This window comes from Halichoerus grypus, chromosome 5 (assembly GCF_964656455.1).
Source record: "Halichoerus grypus chromosome 5, mHalGry1.hap1.1, whole genome shotgun sequence".
NCBI lineage: Eukaryota > Metazoa > Chordata > Mammalia > Carnivora > Phocidae > Halichoerus > Halichoerus grypus.
The window spans coordinates 169,323,697-169,346,272 of record NC_135716.1 but is presented as its reverse complement, the minus strand read 5'-3'; the positions used below and the strand labels follow the sequence as shown (position 1 = coordinate 169,346,272).

The 22,576-nt window shown below is 48.7% G+C and overlaps 1 long non-coding RNA gene across 1 annotated transcript; it reads left to right on the top strand.

The window, feature by feature from the left end:
- Nucleotides 1-5,046: 5,046 nt before the first annotated feature.
- LOC118533617 (uncharacterized) lies at nucleotides 5,047-11,961 on the top strand. The gene is made up of 4 exons (XR_004916302.2): nucleotides 5,047-5,229; nucleotides 5,915-6,096; nucleotides 10,419-10,529; nucleotides 11,214-11,961. It is a non-coding gene; the product is annotated as an uncharacterized LOC118533617 (long non-coding RNA).
- Nucleotides 11,962-22,576: the final 10,615 nt, after the last annotated feature.

The following is a 22,576-nucleotide window of genomic DNA, read 5'->3' as shown; positions in this document are numbered from 1 at the left end:
ACTGAGGTTGGGCTGTCCAATATGGTAGCCACTAGTCACATGTGATGACTTAAATTAAAATTAATTAAAATCAGTTAGGGGCACCTGGGTGGCTCAGTCGTTAAGCGTCTGCCTTCGGCTCAGGTCATGATTCCAGGGTCCTGGGATCGAGCCCCTCATCGGGCTCCCTGCTCGGCGGGAAGCCTGCTTCTCCCTCTCCCACTCCCCCTGCTTGTGTTCCTGCTCTCGCTATCTCTTTCTCTGTCAAATAAATAAATAAAACCTTTAAAAAAAATCAATTAAAATTTAGAATTCATTACCTCCCTCTCACCAGCCATATTGCAAGGGCTTGATAGACATGTGCGACTGGTGGTTACCATGCAGCCCAGAAGCAACCGGAGAATTTCCTTGCTCACAGAAAGTGCTGGTTGATGGTTCTGCAGGCAGAGGAGGCCTGTTCCAGCTTAACCAGAATCTCCCACACGCATTTGACCGTGCTACCCTTACGGCACATCCACGACCAACGTGAGGAGTAATATTGCTCCCAGGAACATGGTCAGATGTTGAGCGAGAGGAATCTCTTGGGGCCCTTCCAACTCTGAAAGTGAAGAAGGGGGAACATTCTGGTAACTGAATTCCTCCTAGGGGAGGGAACCACCTGTGTGTAGCAGCTCTCTTGGCTAAAAGGACATTGTAATTGTGGATGCAGCTGGGATGCACTGGGAAGGAGGGGGCAGGGAACGCAGTTGCTCATATGAAAGGGTGTGGAATTGGGAGAGGGAGAGGAGGTGAGTGAGTGAGTGGGTTGAGGGTCATGGAGGGTCTAGCAGTCTGGTTGGAAGATGGGGCCCAGGCAGGAGGGAGGACGGGGGGTGGGATGGCTGAAGGACCCTGGAGAGCAGAGAGATCTGATGTGCAGGTGGAAGGCATCTGCTCCCGGCTGCACTGCAATGTAGCGCCCCTCACACATCACCCGCGAGTCAGCACGTGTCTCCCACATCTGGACACGTGACATTGGGGAAAATTAAGAAACGGGAGCTTTGACCTTTGGGCTGCCCAGAAAGCGGCTTCAAGAGAGTCGAGAGCTGAAGGATAGTGAATCCAGCAGAAGAAGGTCACATGGAAAAGAAGACTTGCAGAGGCAAGCTAGGGGAAACGGACCCCCACCACGAGAGTCTCCAGAGAGATAGGAAGGTGTGGTGGCTCTAAAACATGCCCCCCCCAGGGGGGCACCTGGGTGGCTCAGTTAGTTAAGCATCTGCCTTCAGCTCAGGTCATGATCTCAGGGTCCTGGGATCGAGCCCCCGAAGGGCTCCCTGGGAAGGAGTCTGCTTCTCCCTCTCCCTTACCCCTCTCCCCTGCTCGTGCTTGCTCTCTCTCTCTCTCAAATAAATACATAAAATCTTTAAAAAAAATAATTAAAAAATAAAACATGCCCCCCAAATGCTCTGACACTCTTTTTTTTTTTTTTTTTTTTAAGATTTTATCCATTCATTTGAGAATGAGAGGCCACAAGCAGGGGGAGCAGCAGAGGGAGAGGGAGAAGGAGACTCCTCGCTGAGTTGGGAGCCTGATGCGGGGCTCAATCCCAGGACCCTGGGATCATGACCTGAGCTGAAGGCAGACGCTTAACCGACTGAGCCACCCAGGCGCCCCTCTGACACTTTTTATATGCCCTCCCCTTAGATACTGGTCCTGTGACTGCTTGACCAATAGAATACAGTAGAAATGACCTAAATCTTAAGAGACTGATAGGCTCCACTTCCTATTTCTAGGGACACTTATTCTTGGAATCCAGCTGCCGCGCTGTGTCCAGGGCACACTGAAAGGCCAAGTGTAGGTTTCTGGCCGACCAGTCCTGACCGAGATTCCAGCTGACAACCAGAGTCAGCTGCCAGCCATGGGCCTGAGGAAGCCTCTGGATCGCTCCAACTCCATTCACCACGACTGCAACCACACAAAAAGCCCTGAGCGAGAACCCTTTGTTAGGCCCAGTGAACCCCCAGAACTGTGAGGAAAAAATAATAAAATGATTTTGCTCTAAGCTAGTAACTAAGTTTTGGTTGATCCATTTTGCAACAATAGTCTCACTGGACCGGGAGACAAGGCAGGGATCCCTTCACAGTGGGATGGGATAGGGGAGCCAACTTTTCATGAAATCTTAAAGCACAGAGGGGCCTCAGCAAACTGTTCTACTCGGAAGCTGACAGGAGTGACATCTGGATGAACTTGGTTTCTGCTGTGACCTTGAGGAGGGGGCCCAGAGACTGTCCAGGTGAGAAACAGAAAGGTGTCAACGGTGACTTGGAAGCTTCTGTCTTGGGCAACTGTCCTCAGGGACAATGTGAGCTGAAATTGGGGGCGGGGAGGGAGGAAGAGGATGGATGAGCGGGTTGGGAGGAAGGGGAGAAGACCAGTTTGGGATGCACTGCTGCATTTTCGATGTGCCTTGTAGAAATACCAGAACCTGCTGATAGATTAATAAAAAAAGAGAAGCTTCGGCTCGTGTCCCCAGAGCAGAGATTTGAGAAGTCTGAACCCCAGAACTCATTCGTAAATGCCCACGTGCGTTCATTCATGTATTCCCTCGCTTACTCAGCCATTCAGGCAGGCAGATTTATGTCTAAGAGGGCAGACCCTGCAGCCAGACCGCCCATGTTCAAAGCCCAGCTCGATCTCTTCCTAGTGGCAGGGCCGTGGGCAGGCGACGCAGGCTCTGTGCTTGCGATTCTTTATCTCTAAATAGGGAAGATAACAGTATCTATATTATTGTAAAGATTAAAAGAGTACACACGCGGAAAATTCTTAGAACGGTGCTTGCAACATAAGTACATATGACCTGTGAGCTACTAATATTCAACCAAAAATCTTGGGGCCCCTGCTGCCCTGAGAACACAGCGGGGAACAAGGCAGACAGCTTCCATGCCAGTCCTTAGTCAACACCTAGGTTTTCTCTCCTATGTATTGTTCCATTTGATCCTCAGAAGGGCCCCAGGAGGTTGTTATAACAGTGACCTTATCCCTACTTGACAGAGGTGGAAACTGAGGCCTGGAGAGGAGAATTGCTGTCCGCCTTGCACAATTGATGTCCTCCATCTGCCGTCACAAATCTGTGTGTCCCTTCAACAAAGGCTCTGTGACACGAGGGCTGACCAACCTCTTGCCCCCGAGTGAGGGGCCCCGCAGCCCTCTCATGCCCAAGGTTCCAGAGGCATGAGGTGGGGGCACTGGGCCTGAGCTGCCCCTCTCCCTGCTCAGTCTCCCAGGTGAAGTGGGTGTTTTTCCACTGGGTGTGACTCACAAAACCCCACCCAATACCATCTTCATGGATGCCTGAAATTCCACCATTCGTGATTCATTCTTTCAGGTTGAGCAATTGCTCCCAGGAACATCTTTTAACATCCCAAATTCCTCTGGGATGGGTTGCTAAAGGCCCTAAATATGATCCCTTTCCCTCTATGGATGAAGAAAGTGTGCTCCAGAAGGAAAAGTGACTTGCCCAAGGACATATGGCCAGTCAGTGGCAGAGCGGGGATGAGAAGCCAACACTGCAGACCCTGGAGCCCCACCCTGGCTGGGGGGGATCCGAGAGATACTCCCATGCATCGTACGCTACTTTGCAGCCTGGGAGGAGCTTCCCTCCCAGAGTCCACTTGCTTCAGGTCATCCCTACCAGCTGGCCACCCTCCTCCCTGCTGTCAGCATGAGCTGTGTGGGGCTGCTACAACCATTCCCTCTTCTGATAACAGGGCTTGGTTTATTATTTTGGGAACTAACCTAAAGGTGCCGTTCCCTGGTCCCCGCTGCTGGATCCCTGAGGGGCTATGGTTTCTGGCCTTTCCCAGGCCTGGTTTACCTCCTCCTTCCATCTTATGGGCAGCCCCAGATCCTTGCAGGGCATTCGTTTTCGTTGTTGAGATAGTTGAAGTAAGCCAAAGTTGGTTTCTGTTGCTTCCTCCTGAAGAGCTCTAACTGGCATACCCACTTTACAGATGAGGAGGGTGAGGCGTGGAGAGGAAACGTGAAGGAGAGGTAGAGCCAGGACTGCGAGCCCGTGGCCTGCTTCCCAGCCTGGGCTCTTAAGGAAAGAGGAAGGTAGAGAGGAGTACAAGTGAACAGGCCTGAACAGAGTGTAAGTGGTTAAGTGAGAGGTTTTGGAGTCAGACAGACCTGAGTTTGAAGCCTCTATCTGTGATGTGTTAGTTTTGGGGCCTTGGACAAGTCATTTCATCTCCTCAGAGCCTGCTTGCCTCAGCTGTAACACAAGGAGAATAGGACCTTGGTATAGACACAGGTCTGCAGGGTACTGTTGGTGAGTAGAGCACTGGGAGAATTTTGGCTTTCACACATTTCCCTTGACGGGGACTCCTGTGCAGTGAACAACCTGGACAATGGTACAAGACATCCCTATGGATAGATAATATCGGCCTTATGTGGTTGGTATGAGGATAAATGAGATAATGTATATAAAGTTCCTGGCACAGTGCCCAATACTTAGTAAGTACTCAATAAATAGTAGCTAAGTATCGTGACACAACACCGCCGGCTCAGTCTGGAAGGTCTCCAGCGCTCTGTGCTGACGCTGTGCGGTCTAAGCTCTTCCCTTTCTCACCACCCACCCCCAAGCCTCATAACCTTTCCTGGATGGCCTCAGTGCCCTGCCTCTCCCTTCGTGGCTCTTCAAGTTTGGCTGGGCTGCTGGGCAACAGGGTTCTGGCCTTGTCTGGCACACCACGGCTTTCAGTTTGGCGATGGCCCCAGATCCGCTGGGGTCCAGCTGGCAAGGCCCTCCTGTTCCAAGTTTCTGAAGGTTCCAGCAGCCAACCCTGCCCTCCAGGCTCCTCCCTCAGACCCCAGGCAGATGGCGAGCATATACTCGGAGCCTAGCTGCTGCAGGCCCAGAAGTCCCCTATAGCAGCCCAAGCCCCCTTTGGCCTCCTCCCTGCTCTCTGGAAAGGCCCAAGTGGCCAGAAGCAGGAATGGTTGGACAAGGGCCTCTGGGAGAGCCACGTGGGCCAGCCCAGCGCCTGCCAGCTCTCAGGCTGATCTCACAATGGCTCCTTTCACCAGAGAGAGGAGCTGGCCTGCCTGTAGCCCGCCGAGGTGCTGTCCCAGGCCCCAGGGGCATGGAATGGGAGATCAGAAACTAAGGGATTGCTAAGGCTGAGAGAGGTAAAGGTGCTGAGCCACCCCCTCATGACCACCTGATGTCAAGGTCACCACCCCACAACTGGGGCTGCAGGAGATCAGGTTCTCTGGGGCCCGGGGCTGGAGCAGGGGTGGCGGGGTGAATAAGTGTGGGAGCAGATGGAGGGAAAGAGTTAGTCATGGGGTTCTGGGGGGGATGGGAGACTGGGCCCTCAGCCCATGCTCTCGCTGGCATCTACAGGCCCATAGCAAGAGGGTGACGTGGTCCTGGTCCTTGAAAAGCCCTTCCAGCAACAACTGGGGCATCCCAGCCAGGCATCTTTCACATCCCCCCTCTTCTCCATGCCTTCTGCCCAGGCTTCCAGGATCTCTCAAAAGGACTTGCGTCTTCCTACAAATATGTCTGCCCCCATCCGCTCCCCCTTCTCCATTCCCAAGGCACAAATCTAATCTAAGTTGCTCAGTGAATTAAAGTCCTCACCAGCTGCCCACTGCCCAAAGTGGCCTCGGGGCCCACACCACCATCTTTGCCCACTCAATGTCTATTCCTTCTTCTGATCTCCAAATCCTTTTATTCCCAGGAAACCATCTTTCCACCACTCTCAGTCCCTGTGGTTTGGGTGGGGCTCACACCTAGGGATAGGCATGTGACCCCAATTTGGCCATCTCCCCCACTTCCACACAGTGACTGGTTCAAGCATAGGCATGTGACCCAAACAACTCCAGGGAGATGCAATTTCAGAATCTGTGTTTAAACATTTGGACAAATGAATCTTTCCTTCCACAGGGCTTGGAACTGGGAGGGTGTCAGCCTGGAGCTGCCTTCATTTGGAAAGAACCTGCTCCACAGTGAAGCCAACAAAGGAAGCAGAAAGATGGGAGACCAAGTCCTGGTGGCATCATTTGAACCCCTAGATCCAGCTGTACCTGAAGCAGATAAGCTGAATTATTTTTTTGTTTGTTTCTTGAGTCAGTACATTTCCTTTTCATTTAAGCCTCTTGGAATTGTGTTTTCTGTCTCTTGCAACCCAGGACTTATGACCAGTACAGTGGCCTCAAGCCAGTTTTGCAGTCCCATCTGCCTTGCTCTGGACTCGCTATTCCCTTGAACACCCCATGTACTTGGTGACTTCTGCTGGGCACTCTACTTGGGGTGGACTTACTTTCCCCCTTTCATACTTGCTCAGCTCTCTCTCTCTTTTTTAAAAGATTTTACTTACTTATTTGACAGAGAGAGAGCATGAGCACAAGTCGGGGGAGGCAGAGAGAGAAGCAGACTCCCCACTGAGCAGGGAGCCCGACGCGGGGCTCGATCCCGGGACCCTAGGATCATGACCTGAACTGAAGGCAGATGCTTAACCGACTGAACCACCCAGGCGCCCCTGTCCTTGCTCAGCTCTTAAAAGTCCAGTTCAAATGCCAGTTCCCTCACAGAGCCTGCCCCAACACCTCCCCAGGGAGAATTTGCTCTTTGCTCCTGTGCTCTCCGGAAGCATTATTAGACTGGTTCCTAGTGATTTGCTTGTTTGTATATCCATCTCTTCTGCCAAATTATTGAGCTTCTTGAGGGCGAGACCTATGGTATCTTGTTCTTTTCTTAGTACCCAGTGCCTGGCCTGGCACAGAGTAAGTGCTCAAGAAATGCTTCTAGACTGATCTGACTTGCCTTCGGACTGGGTGGGCCTGGCTGGGGTTGGTGCTACGACTAGGCAGCTCTGCGGCCCATTTCCACCTCTGGGCAAATGCTGTTCCTTCAACCTAAAATGTTTATCTCCCCTCAGCCTAAATACCCTACTCATCCATCAGGGGACTCAGCCCCTCATATCTGACGAGAGGCCTGTTTTGGAGGCAAACAGACTTGAGTTCAAGCCCCGATTCTTCTACATGGCTCTTGAGTGATGTGGGCTGAGTCACAGAACTTCCTTGAGCCTCGGTTTCCTTAAAATAGCAAACACATGGTGCTTATTTGTGTGCTGGGCATTGTTCTAAGTGCTTTCCATGTCCTAGCACTTCCAGTTTTCTTATCCGCCCTGTGAGGCGTAGGTTCTATTATTGTCCTCATTCTAGTGACAGGAGAGCAGAGGCCCAGAGAGGTTAAGTGTTGCCCGAGGCCATGACCAGGAAGTGGCCGAGCAGGGGTTTGGAACTCCAGCTCCAGTCAATGCTCTTCACACTCAACTGTCCTGCCGCATGGAAAATGGACATACTAGAACCTTCTTCATAAGGTTGTTGTGAAGTCCAACCCTCACATAATGTGTGTGGACGATCCAGCAGAGCTGAGCACTGCTGTTACCACTGGTGTGTTCTGAGCCTGGCAGAGTCCAGTCCTCTCAGAGAATCCTGAATCTTGGGGTCACGCTGCAGGGAATGGGGCCGTGGCTGGGCCAGACCAGTATCCACTTGGCTCTGGCTACATTCTAGGGCTCTCTCTGCTTGGCAGAAGGACTCTGCTCATAATGCTCGTTTGTCCAGACTGTGGTTCAATGGCTTCTGCATTCTCTGCACGCACTTCCCTGGGCCCAGAAGGGATGGAGGGCGACGGGACAAGCTCCAGCCAGGCCAGGGAAAGCTGCTGGGAATTAAGAGGTCTGGGGAGGCAGGATTAGCCTAGTTTCTAGAAACCCCAGCTGTGCCACAGCCTCGTTGTGAGAACTTGGGTAAATCGCATACTCTCCCTGGGCCTCAGTTCCTTCATCTGTGAAATGGGGACAGTAATTGTGCCTACTTTATCAGGTGGTATAGGGATGAAAGAAGTTGCTGTATTTTGCAGTACCTTTGTGGGCACCTAATAGACAACAGTTAATTATTAGTTTTATTTGGCTGTTTGCTCAGCCAGGCTGCCTAAGTTTCAGTCTTGGCTCTACCATTTCCTAGCAGTGTGACCCTGAGCAAGTTACTTAACCTCTCTGTGCTCAGTTCCTCACTTATAACCTGGGGACGAGGACAAAATGCTAATAAAACAACAATGTGTCTGCCACGTTAAAAGTGCTCTGTAAGCTTTAGCGCTTGCTATTGTTATTCTCCAGCTGCAAGACCTTGGCCACAGCCTGTCCCTTCCCGTGCCTCAGTTTCACCACTAGTTCGGTGAAGTTTAGACTTGACTGTGAATGCCATGTGCTAACAGATTCCCGGGCTCCACCCCACTCTACCAAATCAGTCTGTCCTTGTTTTTGCTCATCGGCGTATTCTCAGAACCTGGCCTGGATCTGGCCCTCACTAAATATTTACCGAATTTATGTTTTTCATTAAACAAACACCAACTTAGTGCCTTTTTTTTGCATTTATTTTTATTTTTTTTTAAGTAGACTCCACACCCAACATGGGGCTTGAACTCAAGACCCCGAGATCAAGAGTCGCATTCTCTACCCACTGAGCCAGCCAGCCTCCAGCTTAGTGCTTTTTATGCGCCAGGCACTCTTCTAAGTGCTTTACAGATGTGAATGCATTTATTCCTCGCCATCTTGGAGGGAGGGACTATTAGTAACCCCATTTTTTTTTTTTAAATTTATTTGCGAGAGAGAGAATGAGAGACAGAGAGCATGAGAGGGAGGGGGGTCAGAGGGAGAAGCAGACTCCCTGCTGAGCAGGGAGCCCGATGTGGGACTCGATCCCAGGACTCCAGGATCATGACCTGAGCTGAAGGCAGTCGCCTAACCAACTGAGCCACCTAGGCGCCCCCCATTTTTTTTTTTTAACAGATGGGGCAGCTGAGGCAGAGAGTGAATGTGCTGGGGGATTTGAACCCAGGTCCTCTGGTTCCAGGTTTATCTTCTGAACTTCTCTGACCCTGTCCCCTCTGTTCAGGAGTGGGGGTGCACAGTGAACCCACCCATCCGTGGGCATCCATTACTCATCTCCTGGGATGGGATTCTCCCATCTTCGGGGTGGGAGGAGGGGGTTGGCTGTGGGATGTGGGGAGCTGAGCAATGCACCTAGCCCCTGGGGACAGCCTGCCAACACCTGCCACTCGGCCAAGTCCAAAAATGGCTTGGGCGCAGCTCCCATCCTGCTGTTCTTCCTGGGAAGGGAACAGGAAAGGCTCAGAGGCCTGGCTTCGGTACTGACTCACGGGGAGGTGGGGGGAGCCGCGGAGTCAGGAAGGGCTCAGCGTGCGTTAACTTTGTCTTCCTTCCTTGGACACTCACTGGAATAAGGCTGGGTCCCCAGAGCCAGAGGCCTGAATCCACCCAACCCAGAGCCTCGAGATGCTCACAGACTTGGCAGGGGGAGGGATGCTACATTGAAACCCAGTCACAGCATCCCTCCGGGAAGAGGAGGGTCTTTGCATGGCCAAATACACTGGTGGCCACCTCGGGTGTGAAGGGCACTGCCCTCTCCCTGGCCACAGCCTCCAGGAAGGCCTCAGGCAAGGAAACAAGGGAAGACTTGTGACCACAAATGGGAGAAGAGGACAGGAGCAGAGAAATGGAGCCTGAAGAAAGAGGCAACCTGTCCAGAGTCCCATTGTTCCCAGGGTGGAAATGTTTCCTGGACTTTTAAGATGAAGGATATTTAATAATCAGACTCAACTGTTTAGCAGTGACTGCATCGCCACTGAACCCTCCGGACTGACCACCTGCCACACCCGGGCCTTCCCACCACTTAAGGGCAGAGGTGTTCCAGGACTGGGAGTGGGGGTGTGGACAGCACACACGGGGCCCTAGACAGGTCTGGAGAGCGCCAATTCAGTGGATGCGGTCCTGGGAGGCCAATGAGATGGGCTGCCTGTAACCTGCCCATCTCCCAGGTTTCTCCCCAGGTGGGCACTAGGGCTTTGAATCAGGTGGTCAAGACTGCAGACTGCAGAACTAGATTGTGCAGGCTTGACTCACTTACTGCCCGTGTAAACGTGGGTCCTGTCCTAGACTCTCTGGGCCTTGGTTTCGTCTGCAAAATGAGAATAATAACATAAAGGCTAAGGTATAGGGACTTTATGTGGATTATCCTATTTTAACCCTTGCTACAACCCTATGGAGTAGGTGCTCTTTGCAGGCGAGGACACTGAGGCAGGGGAAGCAGCTAGCTACGTTTCCACAGTAGGTAGCAGAGCTGTGAAAACCCAGGAGGTCTCACTCCAGAAAATGTTCTATGACCTATGACACGGATCACATCCACCCATGAAGGTAGTGGTGAATGTTAAGTGAATTTATGTATGTAAAGCTCTCAGAACAGTGCCTGGCGCATGGGAAGTGCTCGAAAAGTTAAATGTGAGCTCTCGTGCTGTGGTCAGTGATGTGGACACCTGACTCAATAGGCTTAAACATTAAGGTAATTTATTATTTCACCAACAGGAAGTCCTGATGCATTCCTGGCCTCAGGATTGATTGATTCAATGGTTTGACGATGGCATAAGGACCCAGGAGCTTTCTTCGTCCTGCTCTGTGCATTGGATCCAGTCTAAGGTCAGCTCGCCTCTTGGTGGCAAGATGGCTGCCAGCAACACCTAGACCGTCAAACATCCTTACTCTTTCCCAGCAAGAGGAAGAGGCTATGCCCCTAAACCAGACATCTAGAGCCTTCCCCTCAGTCTGACTGGGCAAGCCGTGTCATGTGGTCATCCCTGGACCAATAACGGCACCAAAACAATGCTCCCGAGCTGGTTGGCTTTGCCTTCTCTGTCTACAGGCTTGGAACTGATATGGGGATAGGCTTTCCCTGAATAAGGGGGCTGGCCAGAGGGTTCTGTTGGGAAGGGATAAAGGGGTTGTGGATGCAACTTTAAAGAACTAGTGACCCTTGTCAACTGGAGGATCTGGGGAGGACCCCTGGGTTACACAAATAATTTGAATACAGTGTGTTCATCCAGTGTCCGTTGGTGCCGGATCCAGAGGAGGAAGAGGTTTATTTGGACTGAGGGTGGAGGTGTATTTGTAGGAAGATCCCTGGAGGCTTCGCCTCTGAATCCTGGACTATGAGAAAGATTTCCTCGGCCGGGAAAGCCTGCGAGGAGGGTCAGAGGGTACAGCATGAGCAAAGATCTGTGTGCTTCTGGGAAGCTGGGGCTTACGGGCAGAGTAGCCTGGGAATGGGCAGTGTGGAGACATGGCCCTCGGAACACAACTGGTTCCTCTCTACTTCCTCCCCAGCCAAGAGCACCAGAACGTTAACAGCGAGCACTCCCGAGCACTTGCTATGTGCACGCACTTCTCCGGCATTCAAGACAATGAGATACAGAAAGCTGAAGTCCCACGGCTGCCAAAGGGCCCTCTGACCCCAACACCAGGGCTTTCAACGTTCCCGGTACCTTCCTCACCAGGTCCCCATCCCTGCAGCGGGAGGAGAGAGAGGAGCCCCATCGGGCCAGGGCGTCAATGCATGAGTCACTGCAGCTGGTGGTGGCCTCTGTTAGGGGAACCTGCATCTGGCAGACAAAGGCGGGAAGCCAGGTTTTGTCTCTGGTGGGCAGGGAGGTGGCTTCCTCCCGAGGTCTGAGAGATGGGGAGAAGCTGGGGGAACAGATGTGGAAAGGGGCCCTAGAGCCCAGAGATCTTGCTTTCTAGGACTAGCTCCCCGAATCGCTGTTTGCTCACTTGAAGTAATAACAACCCGCAGTATTTCAAATATCCTGCCGTTGGGAGGGCGCAGATGGAACACGGTGAAGAATGCCAAGCGCCTCTTTACCATGCCATTCAAATGTTATTTGTTTTTCTTATTAAAGCAGAAATCCTGGGTTGAAAATGTGGGCAGCAATTGCCTTTGCCACTCAGCCTTTGTTCTGCTTTTCTACTTTCTGTGTTTTTTTTCCCCCAGTGTTCTCTACAACGAACATATTTTACTTTTTAATGGACTCCCCGCCCTCACAAAGGAGAACATTAAAATTCATTATTAAAATTCCTCCGTGGGATATGTCTACATAAACCTATGCATATATTCATAGAATGTCTTTGGAAGGCAACCTAGAAAAATGGTCAAGCACAGGGCTGGTGGGAGGGGAAATGGGGGAGGGGGGCTCTGGGCTGTAGTGTCCATGGGACTGCTTGAATTATTATTTATTTATCTTACCATATAACCTTTCCAAAAAGCATAACCTTTCCAAAAAGTGTGTTTAGTTTTGTTTAGATTTTCTTTTTTTTAAAGTAATCTCCACACCCAACATGGGGCTCAAACAACGCTGAGATCAAGAATCACATGCTGTACCGACCGAGCCAGCAGGGGCCCCTCAAAAAAGTTTTGTTTTGTTTCACTTTTAGTCAAGAATATCAACCAGACCCAAGCCCCAAATTTCCATTGGGTCCCACAGTTGCCATCCTGGGGACTCGGCTATGGGCTTCCCCTTCATTCTCTGGTTCTGGCTCTTGAAGAGACACCCCTTTGGAGAGACCCTGGGTCCAACTGGGAGTCTCCCAGCCAAGTGGCTGTTTCTACCAAAGTGGGCACCTGGCCACTCAGGGAGCAAAACTGTGGGGGTGCCCCTCTGCCTGGAGGACCCCCACCAGGGCAGGCAGCTGCTCTTCACTGGCTTCTTACTGCACCTCCAAACCGAAGAGGAAGGCCACGTCTCTTAGGAAAGCATGGGGTCCTCCCTGACCGGCCCCCCTTCTGTCCAGTTCATCCTCTCCACTCCCTCATCACCGACGCTCAGCTGGGAAGCAGAAGAACCTTCCTTCTCTCACCTCAGGCCCAAGCACAAGCTGTTCCCTGTACCTGAACAGTCCCCCTCCCCCATCTAATTCGCCCAGCTAATAGCGACTCATTACGCAAACCTGATCTTAAATGGGCCCTCCTCCAAGAAGCCTTCCCTGATCAGTCCTGTTAGGGGCCCTCTGCAGGGCTCCCATGACACACCGGGATTCCCTAGTGCGGGCTAATTACTTAACCTCACCGATCCTCAGTTTTCTCATTTGTAAAACAGTGCTTAGTGCAGAGTTGTAAAAGATGACATGACTTAATAAAGATAAAATGCTCAAAATAGTGCCTGGTACACGGTAAGCACTCAATAACTCTTGGTTCTTATCAGGTGATATTTAGAATCGCCCATTGATCTGTCTCCCCCGATAGACTGTGTTGAGCTTCTTGCACACCGTGGTTGGGTCATGTCATCCTGACAGTCACTCAGGGCCTGGTACATATTAAAAAATTATCAAAAAATTCTTGTTAAAGAAATGACATGATCCATTCACACCAATAACCATTTCTTGAGCATTTGCAAAGCATGTAAAGTACCGAACGCTCTGTGTCAAACACTGAGCTACATGTACTCTCTACATGATTTTCATTTAATCCTTGTGCGGAGGGTGTGAGTTAGATCCTTGTAGTATCCCCATTTCACAGATGGGTAAACCTTCTATCCTCTTAACCCGTTTTATTTTTTCATCACGGCACATCCCCTCCTGATGCATTATGTATTTATTTGTTTGCTAGCAATAGAACCTGACTGTCACTCCACCAGAATAGAAGTTCAGTGAGAACTTGTGTTCTATTTTGGTGGTGTTCATGGGGCCTAGCACGGCGCCCAACACATAGCAGATGCTCACTTTATATCTGTGCTAAATATCCTTGCTTCTGGAAAACCTGTTGACTCTTCTCCATCCCAGACTAAGATGGATGCCACCACCTTTACTTTCACAGCATGTGCAAATTATGAGTACGTCCCCTTCTCTGATATTCCTTTTTAAATCTGTGGTTTTCTTGGCCAGCCAGCAAACTCTTGGAGGACGGGGACTGTGGTTAATAATAGGAATAACAATGAACATTTGTTGAGCATTTAGCATCGGCCAGCTCTTCACCTGATGTATCCCATTCACCAGTTTCAAGGAGCCTATGGGTAAGGTCTTGTCCCCTCCTTACAGAGGGGGAAACTGAGGCTTATGGAAGTGGAGAGACTTACCGCAGGTCACTGGCCGGTCACTTGCTAACGGCACCTGACCCAGGCAGTCTGAATTTAACATTGGGGTCCTTAACCACCACACACATTGCCTCTTTGGGAAAGACAATAGTCATCTGGACCATAGATTGAGTGGGGAGCATTCCCAAATGCTTTGACAAGCAGGAAACAGAAAAGGTGGTTTCTGGTTCCACTGATTTCCAGCCCCACTTGAGACAATGGGAGGTGGGATGCTTGACAGAAGTCCCTGCAGGGGAGGAATCATGCAGGAGGAATCAGGCAGACTTTCCAACTTGCCTTTCATGACACTGATATTTAGAAGCACATGGACCCCGTATTTTTGTAGAATGTTGCTTGATTTGGGTGAGTCTGTTGTTTCCTCAGGGCTAGATTCAGGTTATACATTCTCAGCTGGAATATTTATGCAACTGATACTGTGGGCATCAGTTCCAGAAGCCCCCGATGTCTTTCTGCCTGGAGAGGGTGATGTTTATTTTGATCACCAGTTAAGAGGCGGTCTGGTTTCTCGACTGAATGTTACAGTTTTCATCCTTGCAAGTAATAAGCAATCTGTAGGGACACTTTAAGGTTACATAAATATCCTGTTCTTGTTGACTGTTGTAGTCTTTTTTTAAAAGATTTTATTTATTTATTTATTCAGAGAGAGAGCACAAGTGGGGGGAGAGTCAGAGGGAGAAAGAGAATCTGGAGCAGACTCCTCACTGAGGATGGAGCCCAACCCAGGGCTCGATCCCATGACCCTGAGATCATGACCTGAGCTGAAATCAAGAGTTGGACACTTAACTCACTGAGCCACCCAGGCACCCTTCTTGTAGTGTTTATTTCTGATCAGCAGGAAGAGGTGCCCAGCCCCCTTTTACCTTCCTTGTCCTTGTCATCCTCCCCTGGTGAGGGATGGGGATGGGCCTTGCTTAGCATACTAGATCAGCATTCTGTGGGGCTTGGACATGCTCACCCCATGAGGAGCCCCACTGGGTGAATCCAGGGACTCGGATCCTTACCTTGGCAGGGTGTATCCAGCAGCTAAAGAGAATGGCAGGGGAAGAAAGGACTCCTTCTGGAGCCTCACCTGAAAACGAAGAGGTGAACCAAATGACAGAAGAAAATAGTACTGGGCTCATCCCCCAGGGCCCTGGCCATGTCTGTGAACAGCTCAGACAAGGCTATTGTCCTTCTGTCAGGGACTGTCCCCTAGGGGTTACACAAAGACTAGGCGGTCCTGGTCTAAACATGGACATTGCATTAGCTCTGTGGGCCTCCAGGTATCACCAGGCCAACAACTGAGGGAGGTGGACCCCCAGGGCATGGGATGCAGCTGGGAAAACATCAACTCCAGGCTTTTCCTTTTCCCCTGTTTGCAGGGTCTCCTCTGGCTGCTGACATTCAGCACAGCTCAGAGCTGGGGAACTCATTTATTCTTTTGAAGCGTGAAGGACACTTCTCAGCTTTGAAAAAATACTGTTGCCTGCTTGAATTTCAAATAGTTTAACGCCCCCTCTGCTACCTAGCTGTGATCTAAAGGACTGATTGTTCAGGCCTCAAAGTACCGAATAAATGAACTATGAATGCCCAAGGATGGAGAAGAAATGTCCTTATTCGAATCAAACCTTATGGCTGGAGACGATTGTCCATTTTTGCTCTTATGTAGCAAGGAAACAGCTGGGAAGGAGACTACCCAGCCCCAGAGTTCTCCTGGAGCAACGGCTTGACTGTCTCTGCACCTTTAGGCAGAAGGAAATGAGCAGCTCCTCTGAGTCAGGGCCACTAGCTATTTGTCTATGTTGCAAGATCGCCTTCGTAGTCTTAGATCAGAGGTCACAGAGCAGAGCAGGCATCTAGCCGAACACTGTTGAGCACAGGGTACTGCCCACAGAATGGCTGTGGGGGTGGGGGAGGGGAAGAACAGTGTAGCACAGGGAACCACCGGCAGTCAGAATAGCCTTGGGTTCCAATCCCAGCTCCGCTGCTCATTTACCAGCTGTTTGACTTAGGCAACTGATTTAACCTCTCTAAGCCTCAGTTTGTCCTCTGCAAAATGGGGAGCAATAATAATACTCAACTCAGGGGCGACTGGCGGGCTCAGTCAGTAGAGCGTGTGACTCTTGACCTCAGGGTTGTGAGTCCAAGCCCCACATTTTGTGCAGAGATTACTTAGAAATACCACCTTTAGGGGCACCTGGGTGGCTCAGTCGTTAAGCGTCTGCCTTCGGCTCAAGTCATGATCCCAGGGTGCTGGGATCGAGCCCCACATCCGGCTCCCTGCTCAGCAGGGAGCCTGCTTCTCCTTCTCCGTCTGTCTACCACTCTGCCTACTTGTGCTCTCTCTCTCTGTCAAATAAATAAATAAAATCTTTAAAAAAAAAAAAAGAAATACCACCTTTAAAAAAAAATAATACTCAACTCAGGTTGTAGGTATCATAGGTATTTTAAATGAGATTGTAGGTATTAAATGAGATTGTGTTCACAATCCAATCAGGCAGATATTAAGGGTCCTGTAAACCCCTAAAAATAGTGTAAGATCTAATAATAATAATAATGGTGATGGTGATGATGATGATCACTATTATTTCTGAGCCTGCAGGCTGCTATGTTAGGGTTGACGAGGAAGTTGGAGCCGGGGTGAAGTAGGAGTAGGGTGTGGGCTAAAGGAATGGCAACCCTCAACCTCATTTTTTTTTTTTAATTTTTTTATTGTTATGTTAATCCCCATACATTACATCATTAGTTTTAGATATAGTGTTCCATGATTCATTGTTTGTGCATAACACCCAGTGCTCCATGCAGAACGTGCCCTCCTCAATACCCATCACCAGGCTAACCCATCCTCCCATGCCCCTCCCCTCTAGAACCCTCAGTTTGTTTTTCAGAGTCCATCGTCTCTCATGGCTCTTCTCCCCCTCCGATTTCCCCCCCTTCATTCTTCCCCTCCTGCTACATTCTTCTTCTTCTTTTTTTCTGTCTTAACATATATTGCATTATTTGTTTCAGAGGTACAGATCTGAGATTCAACAGTCTTGCACAATTCACAGCGCTTACCAGAGCACATACCCTCCCCAGTGTCCATCACCCAGTCACCCCATCCCTCCCACCCCACCCCCCACTCCAGCAACCCTCAGTTTGTTTCCTGAGATTAAGGATTCCTCATATCAGTGAGGTCATATGATACATGTCTTTCTCTGTTTGACTTATTTCGCTCAGCATAATACCCTCCAGTTCCATCCACGTCGTTGCAAATGGCAAGATCTCATTCCTTTTGATGGCTGCATAATATTCCATTGTATATATATACCACCTCTTCTTTATCCATTCATCTGTTGATGGACATCTTGGCTCTTTCCACAGTTTGGCTATTGTGGACATTGCTGCTATAAACATCGGGGTGCACGTACCCTTTCGGGTCCCTACTTTTGTATCTTTGGGGTAAATACCCAGGAGTGCAATTGCTGGATCATATGGTAGCTCTATTTTCAACTTTTTGAGGAACCTCCATACTGTTTTCCAGAGTGGCTGCACCAGCTTGCATTCCCACCAACAGTGTAGGAGGGTTCCCCTTTCTCCGCATCCCCGCCAACATCTGTCATTTCCTGACTTGTTAATTTTAGCCATTCTGACTGGTGTGAGGTGGTATCTCATTGAGGTTTTGATTTGGATTTCCCTGATGCCGAGCGATATTGAACACTTTTTCATGTGTCTGTTGGCCATTTGGATGTCTTCTTTGGAAAAATGTCTGTTCATGTCTTCTGCCCATTTCTTGATTGGATTCTTTGTTCTTTTGGTGTTGAGTTTGATGAGTTCTTTATAGATTTTGGATACTAGCCCTTTATCTGATATGTCATTTGCAAATATCTTCTCCCATTCTGTCAGTTGTCTTTTGGTTTTGTTGACTGTTTCCTTTGCTTTGCAAAAGCTCTTTATCTTGATGAAGTCCCAATAGTTCATTTTTGCCCTTGCTTCCCTTGCCTTTGGCAATGTTTCTAGGAAGAAGTTGCTGCGGCTGAGGTGGAAGAGGTTGCAGCCTGTGTTCTCCTTTAGGATTTTGATGGACTCCTGTCTCACATTGAGGTCTTTCAACCATTTGGAGTCTATTTTTGTGTGTGGTGTAAGGAAATGGTCCAGTTTCATTCTTCTGCATGTGGCTGTCCAATTTTCCCAACACCATTTGTTGAAGAGACTGTCTTTTTTCCATTGGACATTCTTTCCTGCTTTGTCAAAGATTAGTTGACCATATAGTTGAGGGTCCATTTCTGGGCTCTCTATTCTGTTCCATTGATCTATGTGTCTGTTTTTGTGCCAGTACCATACTGTCTTGATGATGACAGCTTTGTAGTAGAGCTGGAAGTCTGGAATTGTTCAACTTCATTTTTAATGACTGCATATTATTCCATTATACAGATGAACTATGTCTTATTTAAGCAAACAATCATTTTTAACAGTTGCAGAATATATTTTTTTAAAGATTTTTTTTTTTAATTTTATTTTTTATTTATTTGAGAGAGAGAGTGAGAGAGAGAGCACAAGAGGGGGTAGGGTCAGAGGGAGGAGCAGACTCCCTGCTGAGCAGAGAGCCCAATGTGGGACTCAATCCCAGGACTCCAGGATCATGACATGAGCTGAAGGCAGTCGCTTAACCAACTGAGCCACCCAGGTGCTCAACAGTTGCAGAATATTTCCATGATTAGATGGATCACATTTTAGCAGGGAAGCAAAGGGGTGTATTAGAATAGGCTTTGAAGTTAGAGATCATCAACCATTTAATCAACACTTTTTTCCCACCTTGACTCCGGGCCAGGCCCTGTGCTTTGTGCCAGGGTAGAGAGGACAGACGTGGACTTGCTCCCACAATGCTCATGAGCCACAGCGGAGACAGACATATAATCGGACCTGACTTTAAACCCCTGGCTATGTGGGCTTAAGCAAGTCACGTGTCCTCCCTGAGTCATACTTTCCTCATATTGAAAGTTCAATGTATAGTGTTACAAGCACAGTATTCAGCCAACAAATACTACTTCTCTTTTCTAATGATTAATGGTTTTAAATATATTATTCTTTTGTTTTTATGGATACTGTAGCCATAGATATCCTCATAAATGTCTGGGGTTTTTTGTTGTTGTTGCTGTTGTTAGTTTTGTTTTGTGCATGGGTCATTTATCATCCTGGGGTGATTTCTGTTATCCAGCTAAATAAGCTTTTCTAAACCCTCTGCTACTTTTGAATGTTCACTAGGCAGAGGCGTGGGTAAGAGCCACTGAACTGGTGGCAGGAAGTGTCAGCAAACAGGTCACCAAACTGTCTGGAGCTTTGATTTCTCAGCTGCCTCTTTACCATTTCTCCAACACGCTGAGGAAAATCCTGCCTCAGTGCCTTTGTACTTGCTCTTCTCTCTACCTAGAGCGCTGTTTGCCTGGATATTGTCCTACTTCCTTCAGGTCTTTACTCCAATGTCACTTTATCAGAGAGGCTGTTCCTACTCCCTGCCCCCAGCACCCCTCCCCATCCCCTGACTCTGCTTTGTTCTTCACAGTAGCTCTTATTACCTCTGGACATAGGCAAATTGTCCTGGGTATTGGTTTATGGTCTGTCTCCCCAAATAAAATGTAATCTTCGTGAAAGCCAAGATGCTGTCTGACCTGGGCCTGGAACAGTGCCTGACACACAGTAGGCTCGCAATAAAAATTTATGGCATGAGTGAATAAAGAGATCAAATGAGACTACTCACAATACTTGCAGTGTTTGCTAGTGCCTGGAAACAGTAAAAACTTGCTCAAACGGAAGTGAGAGTCATAATAATTGGAAACTTAATACAGGACCTTATTTGGGTGGTAGGCCATTGAAGATCTCGGCTGGGCCGTGTGCAAGTGGGGACTGGGGTGAGGGAGGAAATATTTCCTCCCTGCCAAGCTGCAGCAAGAGGCTAATGGCCTCCACAGGGATCCAATCCAATTAAGGCCCTGGCTCCATGTCAACTCGGGTTCCCTTCCTGGCTGCTGCAGCTTCCAAGTGACAAAACGAAACCTGTAACTTTCCCAAGACGAGACAGTCTCCAGGCGAGCAGGGCAGGAAGGGGCTGTGGGTAGGGTTTCTGCTCCCAGGGAAGCAGATGTGCATTTTACCCAAATGGTTTTAATACTGTGTGTGTGTGTGTGTGTGTGTGTGTGTGTGTGTGTGTGTGTGAGAGAGAGAGAGAGAGAGAGAGAGAGAGAGAGAACGAGCCAGGATCAGAGGCTGGGTCACCACCCTCAAGACCAGTCCTTGGAGGGAAGGAGCTGGATGCAGTCAGTGGAAAAGAGATGAAAGCAAGGAGACCTGGACTCTCCTGCTCCCACCTCACTGTGTGGCCGGACCAGAAACCAAGGCGGTGAGAGCACACGCCCTGCTTGAGGTCACATAGCTCCCTGCGGCGGAAGTGGAAAGACTACTGGCCACAAGTTTAGGTTTAATGGCACTCAGAATTTCTTTCTTTCTTTCTTTCTTTCTTTCTTTCTTTCTTTCTTTCTTTCTTTCTTTCTTTCTTTCTCTCTTCTTTCTTTTCTTCCTCCTTTCTTCTTTCTTCTTTTTTTTAAAACTATTTTTTTTTTTTTTTTTTTTAAAGATTTTATTTATTTATTTGAGAGAGAGGAGGGTCAGAGGGAGAGGCAGACTCCCTGCCAAGCAGGGAGCCCGATGCGGGACTCGATCCCAGGACTCCAGGATCATGACCTGAGCCAAAGGCAGTCGCTTAACCAACTGAGCCACCCAGGCACCCTTCCTTCCTTCCTTCCTTCCTTCCTTCCTTCCTTCCTTCCTTCCTTCCTTCCTTCCTTCCTTCCTTCCTTCCTTCCTTTCTTTCTTTCTTTCTCTTTTTAAGATTTTTTTATTTGAGAGAGAGAGACAGAGAGCACAAGCAGGGGGAGGGGCAGAGGGAGAAGGGGACTCCCCGCTGAGCAGGGAGTCCCATGCTGGGCTCCATCTGGGGTCTCCAGGATCATGACCTGAGCCAAAGGCCAACGCTTTACCGACTGAGCCACCCAGGCGCCCCTGTTTATTTCTTTTTAAAAACAATTTTTGGAGAAGTTATGCATACCCAAGCACAGACTTTTTCAGTTATGAAACCAAACAGTGTAGAATAAACAAAGGGGCACCCCTGTCCCCTGTGAGCCAGTTCTCCTCTCGGGGGATAAATACCCTTAGCAATTTCTTGTGTGTCCTTCCAGAGAAAAATGCATATGTGATGAAAGATGAATTACAGGTTATGAAAAGATGATTCACAGGTGTGCACATGTGATATACAGGCATGCAAAGATGATACATGGGTATCGCATTAAATTTTGGATTAATATAGAAAGACCTAATATCATAATGATTTTGAGTCTCCTTATCCAAGAATAGATCATGCCTCTCAATTTGTCCAAGCATTTCCAAAGTTTTTTTGGGAATATATATATTCTCTCACATATATATGTTTCTCAAAAGCATAACCATTTTTTTTTTCAAATGGAACGTGTACATGTTATTAAGATGCTTTCCTATTTCTTAAATGTTTTTATATTTTTGGTCACTTTTAATAAATGAGATGTTTTGTTCCATTACAATTTAAAAGATGGTAGGGGTTTGTATACAGAAAGACACTGATTTCTAAGAGAATATTAACTTAGTATCTCATCGCTTTTGTGAGGTCTTGTATTGTTGGTGATAGATTTCCAGCTGGTTTTCTCTGGAAGTAATGTTGAAGACAGCCAACCCAGTAGATCCTGTGAGCATGTTAATAAATTCTTTTCGATATGAATAATGGCCTCTCACATCTGTGTAAACTTTCCCTTCCTTCCCTGATTCCACATAAGCCTCTGACACTTGGCAGAAGAAGAAACTGAGGCTTAATAAGGTGGAACAATTTGCCCAAACTAGTGAGCGACAGAGGTGGAATTTGAACCAAGGCCTGTGATGCAACGTCTTTTGACCTCAGGATCACGAGGCAAAGGAGAAATTGAGTTGAGGAGGGGTTTGTGCAGAAGAAGCAGAAGATGACAGTTTTTGAATGTCTACACTGTGTTAAAAACTTTACCATTTTAAAAATTTGATTTGATTTTTTTTTAAGTAATCTCTATGCCCAACGTGGGGCTCAAACTCACAACCCTGAGATCAAGAGTCACATGCTCCACTGACCAAGCCAGCCAGGTGCCTCTCTGTGCCATCTTTTTTAAACACTCATAAGAACCCTTCAAGACCAGCACTATGAGCAGATGGATGGCCAGGGTATGGGCAACACGGATGAAGAGATCTGGGTTTGATTATTGGCTCTGCCACTTACCGGATGTGTGACCCTAGGCAAACTGCTTAACCTCTCTGAACCTTTCTCCACTGTACCCTTGTTTCAAATGGTACCTGGATGGGTCCTTTTTCTAATGAAGGTTCATCTACTGGGGCTTGTGGCCAGGAGGAACATGTTAGTCCTTGGACCCACACACTGGAACTCTATCCCAAGGGCCTAGAAAAGCTGAACTGAAATGTGTCTCCAGCTTCTGTGTTTGATTCTTCCAGGGGAGCCCAGATCTATCTATAGGGAGGCTGGAAAGGTTGGTGCTCCTATGGACACAGCATTCAGGTTAAACTTTAGCCAGAATTATGGCT